Source organism: Pleurodeles waltl, chromosome 3_1 (assembly GCF_031143425.1).
Source record: "Pleurodeles waltl isolate 20211129_DDA chromosome 3_1, aPleWal1.hap1.20221129, whole genome shotgun sequence".
Lineage (NCBI taxonomy): Eukaryota > Metazoa > Chordata > Amphibia > Caudata > Salamandridae > Pleurodeles > Pleurodeles waltl.
Genome location: NC_090440.1, coordinates 590,668,056 through 590,681,420, shown reverse-complemented (window position 1 = coordinate 590,681,420; position 13,365 = coordinate 590,668,056).

The following is a 13,365-nucleotide window of genomic DNA, read 5'->3' as shown; positions in this document are numbered from 1 at the left end:
ACGTCCGATAGATGAGCATGCAAAGGATCAATCTGCCTCTCTCCACACCACGCAACAAATTTAGACCATCTATTAGCGTAGATAGATTTAGTGGAGTGTCGCCTGGCCGCTAATATAACATCCACTACCTCAGGCGGGAGAGAGAAGGAACTCAGGTTGACCCGTTCAATCTCCAGGCATGTAGGTGCAGACTCTGGAGGTTGGGGTGTAGAACCTGCCCCTGCGACTGCGAGAGGAGGTCTGCCCTGAAAGGGAGACGGAGCGGAGGGCACATTGAGAGTTGGAGAAGGTCGGAGTACCATACCCTCCTTGGCCAATCCGGAGCTATTAGGATGACTAGAGCCCGGTCCTGGCGAATCTTCCTCAATACTCGAGGAATCAAGGGTATGGGAGGAAACGCGTAAAGCAACTGGCCGCACCAGGTTATTTGAAACGCGTCCCCCAACGCTCCCTGCATCGGATACTGGAGGCTGCAGAATAACGGACAATGCACGTTCTCTCGAGTGGCAAACAGATCTATCCGAGGAAACCCCCACCTCTGGAAGATTAAACGGACTTGATCTGGATGGAGACGCCACTCGTGGTCTGCCGAGAAATGGTGACTGAGACTGTCCGCACGCACATTCAAGACTCCGGCCAGATGGTTTGCTATCAAGCAAATCTGATGGTCCTTTGCCCAGGACCATAGTCGAAGAGATTCTCTGCAGAGAAGGTACGACCCCACTCCTCCCTGCTTGTTTACGTACCACATCGTGGTAGTATTGTCCGTTAGGACCTGTACCGACTGACCACGAAGGGAAGGGAGGAAGGCCTTGAGAGCCAGACGTACAGCCCGTAACTCTAACAGATTGATGTGAAACATCTGTTCCTCTGGAGACCAAAGACCTTTGATCTCCAGATCCCCCAGATGAGCTCCCCACCCTAGAGTGGAAGCATCCGTTATGACTGTGGCCACTGGTGGCGACTGCTGGAACGGCTTTCCTTGTGAAAGATTGTTGCTTGCAATCCACCACTTCAAATCCACAGCAGCATCTCTGGAGATCTTGACAGTACCCTCTAGATCCCCTTTGTGTTGAGACCACTGCCTTCGGAGGCACCACTGAAGAGCCCTCATGTGCCAGCGAGCATGCGTGACCAACAGAATGCAGGAGGCAAACAGACCGAGCAGACGAAGGACCTTGAGGACTGGAACTACCGCTCCATTTCGAAACATTGGAACCAAATCCTGAATATCTTGAATCCGCTGAGGCGGAGGAAAGGCCCGACCCAATGTTGTATCTAGTACTGCCCCTATGAACAGGAGGCGCTGAGAGGGCTCTAGGTGAGATTTGGGCTCGTTCACCGAAAAACCCAGGTCGAACAACAACTGGGTTGTTGACTGCAGATGATGCGACACAAGCTCCGGGGACTTGGCTTTGATCAACCAGTCGTCCAAGTAAGGGAATACTGCTATCCCCTTCCTTCTGAGTTCTGCAACCACCGACATCACCTTCGTGAAGACTCGAGGTGCTGAAGTAAGACCAAACGGAAGGACCGCAAACTGATAGTGCTGCGATCCCACCACAAACCGGAGATACTTCCTGTGTGACTTGAGTATCGGGATATGAAAGTAAGCATCCTGCAAGTCGACAGACACCATCCAGTCTTCCTTGTTCAACGCCAAAAGCACCTGTGCTAGGGTCAGCATCTTGAACTTTTCCTGCTTGAGGAACGAATTCAAGATCCTCAGGTCCAGAATTGGTCTCAAACGACCATCCTTCTTGGGTATCAGGAAATACCTTGAGTAACATCCTCGACCCCTTTCCTGCTCTGGGACCAACTCCACCGCGCCCTTTGAAAGGAGGACTTGTACCTCCTGTTCTAGCAACAGGAGGTGTTCTTCTGAACAATAAGAAGGGCAGGGCGGGATGAGGGGTGGGAACTCCCGAAAGGGAAGGGTGTAGCCTTTTCCACAATACTGAGAACCCACGTGTCCGTTGTAACAGACTTCCATTTTGTGAGAAAATGCTGTAATCTTCCCCCTACAGGAGAGGAGTGAGTGGGAAATGGCAGAAGCCTAAGGCTGCTTCCCCTGCTGCACCCCGCCAGAGGATGAGGAAGAGGCAGAGTGCTGCTGAGAGGCTCCTCTGGTGCGGACCCTACCTCTCCCCCTAAAAGATCTATAGGGATGGGAAGAGGCAGGTTGCTGATATCTTCCCCGAAAGGAAGAGGAGGAAGAGCCACGCCCAAATCCACGAAACCTCCTGAAAAATCTGGAAGAGGCCGTGGCAGAAGGAGCTTGGAGCCCTAACGACTTAGCCGTGGCCCTGCTTTCCTTAAAACGTTCCAAGGCCGAATCAGCCTTGGCCCCAAACAGTTTGTCCCCATCAAACGGGAGATCCAACAATGTGGACTGTACATCCGCAGAAAAGCCCGAGTTACGGAGCCAGGCCTGTCTCCTTGCCACCACAGTTGTGCCCATTGCTCTGGCTACCGAGTCGGTGGTATCCAGTCCCGTCTGGATAATCTGGGTCGCAGCAGCCTGGGCATTTGAAGCAAGATCCAAAAGCAGGTCCAAAAAACTAGCTGCCTTCCGTACCACTGCATGAAAGGAAGCAGCCTCCTCAGTATATTCTCCCGGGGACGAAAGATCCCACTCAGGGGAAGTGTCCAGCCCACTGGCCGACTCCAGACCACGCAGCCCATCACCCGAGTCCTCTAGCTCTCCTTCCTCCAGGGCTCGTTGGTACTCCTGCTCCTCTAATACACGGAGAGCACGTCTCCTCGAATGAAGTCGTTGTTCAATACGCGGAGTCGACAATGCCTCCGCCGAAGTCGAAGATCGGCGCCGATCTTCAGAAGCCACCGACGCCGTGTCCGGCGCCACAGGTAACTTCGGCGCCGACGAAAGAGCAGCTGAAGCAGATGGACCCACCGGAGTCACAGGCCGAAATCCCGACGTCGACGGGATGGAAATCCCCGGGGCCAATCCTTCTGAAGCCACCGGAGCGGCCACCGGCGCCGACACTGGCGCCGAGCCCACGTTCCCAAAAGGGAGAAAGGGCATAAAGGGTGCCGGCCGAAGAGGCGCAGGATCACCCAAAGAAAAGGCCAAAGGCCCAGCCGGAGCACCCCCTGGAGCCATCTGTTGGAAGATGGCATACATCGCATTCAAGAATGCGGAACTATCGGCTCCAGGGGTGGGAAAAGCCGGATACTGAGGTGCCTGTCTCGGAGGCGACCCCGACGCCGGCCTCGACGTCTGCGCCGGAGAAAACACCTGAGGCTCCAATACCTCAATCACCGACGCCTGTCCAGGTGAAGTTGAAGACGCCAACCGGCGGACTAATCTCCCATGTCCTTCGGCGCCGATCCGAAGACCTGGAACGAGTCTCCTTCGAATGACGCCGAGATTCTCTACGGCCCTGGGAGTCTCGATGACGCCGATGTCTTGGAGAAGAAGACTTCTTGTGATGCTTCTCCTTCGATTTTGCCATAAACAGCTTCGCCTCACGTTCTTTGAGGGCCTTCGGATTCATGTGCTGGCATGAATCACAAGTCGAGACGTCGTGGTCGGAACTCAAACACCAAAGGCAATCGGAATGAGGATCCGTCACCGACATCTTGCCTCCACACTCACGACAAGGCTTGAATCCAGAATTTCTCTGCGACATTATTACCACAGCGAAAGGCTACGCAGCAAAAATACACTGTAACCACAAAAGTAACGGTTGCTCCCTCGAAGATAACCGTTTTGAATGCACGGAAAAAAGGGAACTGACGTCCGCACGTCGTCGAGGACCTCTTATTGCCTGTATGACGTCAGACGGCGTCGCGTGGGCTAGAGTGACGTCCTCGTCGACGTGCAGAGAATAGTAAGAAGATTTCCGTTGAATGCTGGCGCCATGGGAGTATTCATTAGGTGAGGAATCCACAGGTAGTTGTATCCATCAGAACAACATATATACAGTGAAAAATGGGGGTAACATGCCAGGCAAGATGGTACTTTCCTACACAAGGCTTGTTGGCGGTCTTTCTTCAGGAAAACACTTCTGCACGACTCTCCACGGCGTGGGGGATTTGTCCTCCAAAGGGGAAGTCTCTAGCCCTTGTCATTCCTGCAGAATCCTCAGCTTCTACTGTCAAGTAGCAGCTTCTTTGCACCCACAGCTGGCATTTCCTGGGCATCTGCCCATCTCCGACTTGCTTGTGACTTTTGGACTTGGTCCCCTTGTTCCACAGGTACCCTCGACTGGAAATCCATCGTTGTTGCATTGCTGGTTTGTGTCTTTCCTGCAGAATTCCCCTATCACGACTTCTTTGTCCTTGGGGGAACTTTAGTGCAATTTGCACTCACTTTTCGGGGTCTTGGGGTGGGCTATTTTTCTAACCCTTACTATTTTCTAATAGTCCCAGCGACCCTCTACAAGGTCACATATGTTTGGGGTCCATTTGTGGTTCGCATTCCACTTTTGGAGTATATGGTTTGTGTTGCCCCTATCCCTATGTGTCCCCATTGCATCCTATTGTAACTATACATTGTTTGCACTGTTTTCTAAGACTATACTGCATATTTTTGGTATTGTGTACATATATCTTGTGTATATTTGCTATCCTCATACTGAGGGTACACTCTGAGATACTTTGGCATACTGTCATAAAAATAGAGTACCTTTATTTTTAGTATATCTGTGTATTGTGTTTTCTTATGATATTGTGCAAGTGACACTGGTGGTACTGTAGGAGCTTTACTCGTCTCCTAGTTGAGCCTAAGCTGCTCTGCTAAGCCACCATTATCTATCAGCCTAAGCTGCTAGACACCCTATACACTAATACGGGATACCTGGGCCTGGTGCAAGGTGTAAGTACCCCTTGGTACTCACTACAAGCCAGTCCAGCCTCCTACATTGGTTGTGCAGTGGTGGGATACGTGCTTTGTAACTACTTACCACTTTTGTCATTGTACTTTTCATAAGAGAAAAATATACAAAACAAGTTCAGTGTGTGTACACATAGCCAAAAAGTTTTGCATTTCCTCTTTTCACTCTTTTCTAAGTGCTGAAAAGTACCTCTAAACTTTCTAAAAGTTCTTAAAAAGTTTAAAAAGTTTTTTTTCTGTCTTTCTAAAAAGTTCTGAAAAACTTGTTCTCTCTTTTTCTATCACTTAAACTCTTTCTAAAATGTCTGGCACAGGCCAAACTGTTGATCTGTCCAAACTTGCATATGATCACCTTAGCTGGGAACGAGCAAGGAGTCTCTGCATAGAAAGAGGTTTGAGTGTAGGGAAGAATCCTTCTTTGGAATTATTGATTAACATGCTTAAAGAACAAGATAATGCCAGAAGGGCTCCATCTGTTGAAAAAGTAGCTAATGGTTCCCAATTTGATCCAGGGACTCCCCTAGAAAAAGATTTAGGAAAGAAACTTCCTAGCCTGCCCATTACTAGACAGCCTAGTATAGTTGGTACTGATGTAGAGTCACACCATACAGATAGTGTTGTCTCACATCATAGCAAGAGTATTCCTTCTCACCACAGTAGAAGTGATGTTTCTGTTAACCAAGCTGTTAGAATGCCTTCTGTAAGGGATAGGTCTCCTTCTGTTCATTATCACCATACCTTTGTTTCTAGACATGTCGCTCCCACCCACCCTGATGACAGATTGTTAGAAAGGGAGCTCAATAGATTGAGAGTGGAACAAACCAGACTGAAGCTCAAGAAGCAACAGCTGGATTTGGATAGACAGTGCTTAGAAGTGGAGAGAGAAAGACAGAAATTGGGTTTAGAACCCCATGGTGGCAGCAGCAGTATTCCCAATAGTCATCCTGCAAAAGAGCATGATTCCAGGAATCTGCACAAGATAGTTCCCCCTTATAAGGAGGGGGATGACATTAACAAGTGGTTTGCTGCACTTGAGAAGGCCTGTGTTGTACGGGATATCCCTCAAAGGCAGTGGGCTGCTATCCTATGGCTATCATTTAGTGAAAAGGGTAGGGATAGGCTCCTTACTGTAAAAGAAAGTGATGCCAATCATTTTACAGTTCTTAAGAATGCACTCCTGGATGGTTATGGCTTAACCACTGAACAGTACAGGATAAAGTTCAGAGAGACCAAAAAGGAGTCTTCACAAGACTGGGTTGATTTTGTTGACCATTCAGTGAAGGCCTTGGAGGGGTGGTTACATGGCAGTAAAGTTACTGATTATGAAAGCCTCTATAACATAATCCTGAGAGAGCATATTCTTAATAATTGTGTGTCTGATTTGTTGCACCAGTACTTGGTGGACTCTGATCTGACCTCCCCCCAAGAATTGGGAAATAAGGCAGACAAATGGGTCAGAACAAGGGTGAACAGAAAAGTTCATACAGGGGGTGACAAAGATGGCAATAAGAAGAAGGATGGTAAGTCTTCTGACAAAGGTGGGGACAAATCTAAAAATGAGTCTTCATCAGGCCCACAAAAAAACTCTGGTGGGGGTGGTGGGCCCAAATCCTCTTCAAATCAAAACAAAGAAAAGAAACCATGGTGCTATTTATGTAAAATAAAAGGCCATTGGACAACAGATCCCAGTTGTCCAAAGAAAAGCACCAAGCCTCCTACCACTACAACCCCTACTGCTACACCTAGTGTCCCTACTAATAGCAGTGGTGGTGGGAGCAAACCTACTAATAGCCAATCCAAGGGAGTAGCTGGGCTCACTATTGGTAACTTAGTTGGGGTTGGTCTGATTAGGGAGACCACAGAGGCTGTGTTAGTCTCTGAGGGGGCTATTGATTTAGCCACCTTGGTTGCTTGTCCCCTTAACATGGATAAGTACAAGCAACTACCCCTAATAAATGGTGTTGAGGTTCAGGCCTACAGGGACACAGGTGCCAGTGTTACAATGGTTTTAGAGAAGCTGGTCCACCCTGAACAACACCTACTTGGTCACCAGTACCAAGTCACCGATGCTCACAACAACACACTTAGCCACCCCATGGCTGTTGTAAATCTCAACAAGGGGGGGGGGGGTTACTGGTCCAAAGAAAGTTGTGGTAGCCTCAGATTTACCTGTAGACTGTCTACTAGGAAATGATTTGGAGACATCAGCTTGGTCAGATGTGGAGTTGGAGGCCCATGCAGCAATGCTGGGCATCCCAGGGCATATTTTTGCTTTAATCAGGGCTCAGGCCAAAAAGCAAAAAGGACAGGGCGACTTGGATCCTGGAACAATGGACCAAGTGCTCCCTAAAGCTAGGGCTAGTAGAAGTAAAGCACAACCTACTATCCCTCCCTCTACAGTAGATTGTTGTTCTGAGGAAGAAGAATTTCCACCCTGTGCAGAACCTACACCAGAGGAGCTGGAAGCAGACACTGCTGAGCTTTTGGGTGAAGGGGGGCATGCCAGGGAGGAACTGAGTGTGGCACAGCAGACCTGTCCCACACTAGAGGGTCGAAGACAGCAAGCTGTCAAACAAGCAAATGGGGATGTCAGTGACTCTCACAGAGTTTACTGGGAGGACAACCTCTTGTACACTGAAGCAAGGGATCCAAAACCTGGAGCTGCCAGGAGATTGGTGATTCCTCAGGAGTACAGAAAGTTCCTCCTAACTCTTGCTCACGACATTCCCCTTGCTGGACATTTAGGGCAAATGAAAACTTGGGACAGACTTGTTCCCTTGTTTCATTGGCCTAGAATGTCTGAGGACACAAAAGATTTTTGTAAGTCCTGTGAAACCTGTCAAGCCAGTGGCAAGACAGGTGGCACTCCAAAGGCACCCCTTATTCCACTGTCTGTGGTTGGGGTTCCCTTTGAAAGGGTAGGGGTTGACATAGTTGGCCCCCTTGACCCTCCTACTGCTTCAGGCAATAGGTTTATCTTGGTGGTAGTGGACCATGCCACCAGATATCCTCTAAGGACCACTACAGCTCCTGCAGTGGCAAAGGCCCTCCTGGGAATCTTTTCCAGGGTGGGCTTCCCAAAAGAGGTAGTTTCAGACAGAGGAAGCAATTTCCTGTCTGCTTACTTGAAGGCCATGTGGAAGGAGTGTGGTGTGACATACAAGTTCACCACACCCTATCATCCACAAACAAATGGACTGGTGGAGAGATTTAACAAAACTCTCAAAGGCATGATTATGGGACTCCCTGAAAAACTCCGCAGGAGATGGGATATCCTTTTACCATGCCTCCTTTTTGCTTACAGGGAGGTACCCCAGAAAGGAGTGGGCTTCAGCCCCTTTGAACTTCTTTTTGGACACCCTGTGAGAGGTCCACTAACACTTGTCAAGGAGGGTTGGGAACAACCTTTAAAAGCTCCAAAGCAAGATATAGTGGATTATGTACTTGGCCTCAGATCAAGGATGGCTGAGTACATGAAAAAGGCCAGTAAAAACCTTCAGGCCAGCCAAGAGCTCCAGAAGCAATGGCATGACCAGAAGGCTGTTTTGGTTCAGTACCAACCAGGGCAGAAAGTGTGGGTCTTGGAGCCTGTGGCCCCAAGAGCACTCCAAGATAAATGGAGTGGACCCCACACAATTGTTGAGAAAAAGGGTGAAGTCACCTACTTAGTTGACTTAGGCACTGCCAGGAGTCTCCTTAGGGTGCTCCATGTCAATCGCCTGAAACCCTACTATGACAGGGCTGATCTCACCCTGCTCATGGCAACTGATGAGGGACAGGAAGAAGACAGTGATCCTCTCCCTGATCTCTTCTCTTCCACAGAACAAGATGCTCTGGTGGAAGGGGTTGTACTGGCAGATTGTCTTACTGCTGAGCAGAAAGACCACTGCATAAATCTCCTAGGTCAGTTTTCTGAACTCTTCTCTACTGTGCCAGGTACCACTTCTTGGTGTGAGCACACTATAGATACTGGAGACAGCTTGCCTGTCAAAAGTAAGATCTATAGGCAGCCTGACCATGTCAGAGACTGCATAAAGCAAGAGGTGCAGAAAATGTTAGATCTAAGAGTGGTTGAGCACTCTGAAAGTCCATGGGCTTCTCCTGTGGTACTTGTACCAAAACCTCATTCCAAGGATGGAAAGAAGGAAATGCAGTTTTGTGTAGACTACAGAGGTCTCAACCAGGTAACCAAAACTGATGCTCACCCTATACCCAGGGCAGATGAGCTCATAGATACACTGGCATCCGCCAAGTATCTAAGCACTTTTGATTTGACTGCAGGGTATTGGCAGATCAAATTGTCAGAAGATGCTAAACCTAAACTGCATTTTCAACCTTTGGAGGCCATTACCAGTTCACAGTAATGCCTTTTGGATTGCAAAAAGGCACCTGCCACTTTTCAAAGGTTGGTGAACACAGTCCTACAAGGGCTGGAAGCTTTCAGTGCAGCATATTTGGACGATATAGCTGTCTTTAGCTCCAGCTGGGATGATCACCTGGTCCACCTATGGAAAGTTTTGGAGGCCCTGCAAAAGGCAGGCCTCACTATCAAGGCTTCAAAGTGCCAGATAGGGCAGGGAAAGGTGGTTTACCTGGGACACCTAGTTGGTGGGGAACAGATTGCACCACTTCAGGGGAAATTCCAAACTATTATTGATTGGGTTCCCCCTACTACACAGACTCAGGTGAGAGCCTTTTTAGGCCTCACTGGGTACTACAGGAGGTTCATAAAGAACTATGGATCCATTGCAGCCCCTCTTAATGACCTCACATCTAAGAAAATACCTAAAAAGGTATTATGGACAGCAAACTGTCAGAAAGCTTTTGAGGAGCTGAAGCAGGCCATGTGCTCTGCACCTTTCCTGAAAAGCCCTTGTTACTCTAAAACATTCTATGTCCAAACTGATGCATCTGAATTAGGAGTAGGGGCAGTCCTATCACAACTTAATTCTGAGGGCCAGGATCAACCTGTTGCTTTTATTAGAAGGAGGTTGACCCCTAGAGAAAAGCGTTGGTCTGCCATTGAGAGGGAGGCCTTTGCTGGGGTCTGGGCACTGAAGAAGTTGAGGCCATACCTGTTTGGCACTCACTTCATTGTTCAGACAGACCACAAACCTCTACTTTGGCTAAAACAAATGAAAGGTGAAAATCCTAAATGGTTGAGGTTGTCCATATCCCTACAGGGAATGGACTATACAGTGGAACATAGACCTGGGAGTACCCACTCCAATGCAGATGGACTCTCCAGATATTTCCACTTAGACAATGAAGACGCATCAGGTAATGACTAGTCTTATTGTCCTCCGTTTGGGGGGGGGGGTTGTGTAGGAAAGTACCATCTTGCCTGGCATGTTACCCCCATTTTTTACTGTATATATGTTGTTTTAGTTGTATGTGTGTAGGAAAGTACCATCTTGCCTGGCATGTTACCCCCATTTTTCACTGTATATATGTTGTTTTAGTTGTATGTGTCACTGGGACCCTGGTAACCCAGGGCCCCAGTGCTCATAAGTGTGCCTGAATGTGTTACCTGTGTAGTGACTAACTGTCTCACTGAGGCTCTGCTAACCAGAACCTCAGTGGTTATGCTCTCTCATTTCTTTCCAAATTGTCACTGACAGGCTAGTGACCATTTTTACCAATTTACATTGGCTTACTGGAACACCCTTATAATTCCCTAGTATATGGTACTGAGGTACCCAGGGTATTGGGGTTCCAGGAGATCCCTATGGGCTGCAGCATTTCTTTTGCCACCCATAGGGAGCTCTGACAATTCTTACACAGGCCTGCCACTGCAGCCTGAGTGAAATAACATCCACGTTATTTCACAGCCATTTTACACTGCACTTAAGTAACTTATAAGTCACCTATATGTCTAACCTTTACCTGGTAAAGGTTAGGTGCAAAGTTACTTAGTGTGAGGGCACCCTGGCACTAGCCAAGGTGCCCCCACATTGTTCAGAGCCAATTCCCTGAACTTTGTGAGTGCGGGGACACCATTACACGCGTGCACTACATATAGGTCACTACCTATATGTAGCTTCACAATGGTAACTCCGAATATGGCCATGTAACATGTCTATGATCATGGAATTGCCCCCTCTATGCCATCCTGGCATAGTTGGCACAATCCCATGATCCCAGTGGTCTGTAGCACAGACCCTGGTACTGCCAAACTGCCCTTCCTGGGGTTTCACTGCAGCTGCTGCTGCTGCCAACCCCTCAGACAGGCATCTGCCCCCCTGGGGTCCAGCCAGGCCTGGCCCAGGATGGCAGAACAAAGAACTTCCTTTGAGAGAGGGTGTGACACCCTCTCCCTTTGGAAAATGGTGTGAAGGCAGGGGAGGAGTAGCCTCCCCCAGCCTCTGGAAATGCTTTCTTGGGCACAGATGTGCCCAATTCTGCATAAGCCAGTCTACACCGGTTCAGGGACCCCTTAGCCCCTGCTCTGGCGCGAAACTGGACAAAGGAAAGGGGAGTGACCACTCCCCTGACCTGCACTTCCCCTGGGAGGTGTCCAGAGCTCCTCCAGTGTGCTCCAGACCTCTGCCATCTTGGAAACAGAGGTGCTGCTGGCACACTGGACTGCTCTGAGTGGCCAGTGCCACCAGGTGACGTCAGAGACTCCTGCTGATAGGCTCCTTCAGGTGTTAGTAGCCTATCCTCTCTCCTAGGTAGCCAAACCCTCTTTTCTGGCTATTTAGGGTCTCTGTCTCTGGGGAAACTTTAGATAACGAATGCAAGAGCTCATCCGAGTTCCTCTGCATCTCTCTCTTCACCTTCTGATAAGGAAACGACTGCTGACCGCGCTGGAAGCCTGCAAACCTGCAACATAGTAGCAAAGACGACTACTGCAACTCTGTAACGCTGATCCTGCCGCCTTCTCGACTGTTTTCCTGCTTGTGCATGCTGTGGGGGTAGCCTGCCTCCTCTCTGCACCAGAAGCTCCGAAGAAATCTCCCGTGGGTCGACGGAATCTTCCCCCTGCAACCGCAGGCACCAAAAAGCTGCATCACCGGTCCCTTGGGTCTCCTCTCAGCACGCCGAGCGAGGTCCCTCGAATCCAGCGACTCTGTCGAAGTGACCCCCACAGTCCAGTGACTCTTCAGCCCAAGTTTGGTGGAGGTAAGTCCTTGCCTCACCTCGCTGGGCTGCATTGCTGGGAACCGCGACTTTGCAGCTACTCCGGCCCCTGTGCACTTCCGGCGGAAATCCTTTGTGCACAGCCAAGCCTGGGTCCACGGCACTCTAACCTGCATTGCACGACTTTCTAAGTTGGTCTCCGGCGACGTGGGACTCCTTTGTGCAACTTCGGCGAGAACTGTTTCACGCATCCTCGTAGTGCCTGTTTCTGGCACTTCTCCGGGAGCTACCTGCTTCTGTGAGGGCTCTTTGTCTTGCTCGACGTCCCCTCTCTCTTCAGGTCCAATTTGCGACCTCCTGGTCCCTCCTGGGCCCCGGCAGCGTCCAAAAACGCCAAACACACGATTTGCGACTAGCAAGGCTTGTTGGCGTCTTTTCAGCGGGAAAACACTTCTGCACGACTCTCCAAGGCGAGACGGATCCGTCCACCAAAGGGGAAGTCTCTAGCCCTTTTCGTTCCTGCAGAAACCTCAGCTTCTTCTGTCCAGTCGAAGCTTCTTTGCACCCGCAGCTGGCATTTCCTGGGCATCTGCCCATCTCCGACTTGCTTGTGACTTTTGGACTTGGTCCCCTTGTTCCACAGGTATCCTAGATTGGAAATCCACAGTTGTTGCATTGCTGGTTTGTGTCTTTCCTGCATTATTCCTCTAACACGACTACTTTGTCCTTAGGGGAACTTTAGTGCACTTTGCATTCACTTTTCAGGGTCTTGGGGAGGGTTATTTTTCTAACTCTCACTATTTTCTAATAGTCCAAGCGACCCTCTACAAGGTCACATAGGTTTGGGGTCCATTCGTGGTTCGGATTCCACTTTTGGAGTATATGGTTTGTGTTGCCCCTATCCCTATGTTTCCCCATTGCATCCTATTGTAACTATACATTGTTTGCACTGTTTTCTAAGACTATACTGCATATTTTTGCTATTGTGTATATATATCTTGTGTATATTTCCTATCCTCTCACTGAGGGTACACTCTAAGATACTTTGGCATATTGTCATAAAAAGAAAGTACCTTTATTTTTAGTATAACTGTGTATTGTGTTTTCTTATGATATTGTGCATATGACACTAAGTGGTACTGTAGTAGCTTCACACGTCTCCTAGTTCAGCCTAAGCTGCTCTGCTAAGCTACCATTATCTATCAGCCTAAGCTGCTAGACACCCTATACACTAATAAGGGATAACTGGGCCTGGTGCAAGGTGCAAGTACCCCTTGGTACTCACTACAAGCCAGTCCAGCCTCCTACAATGTGTCACTGGGACCCTGCCAGCCAGGGCCCCAGTGCTCATAAGTGTGCCTGAAAGTGTTAGCTGTGTTATGACTCAACTTCTTCAGAGCCCAGACCACAGCAAAGGCCTCCCT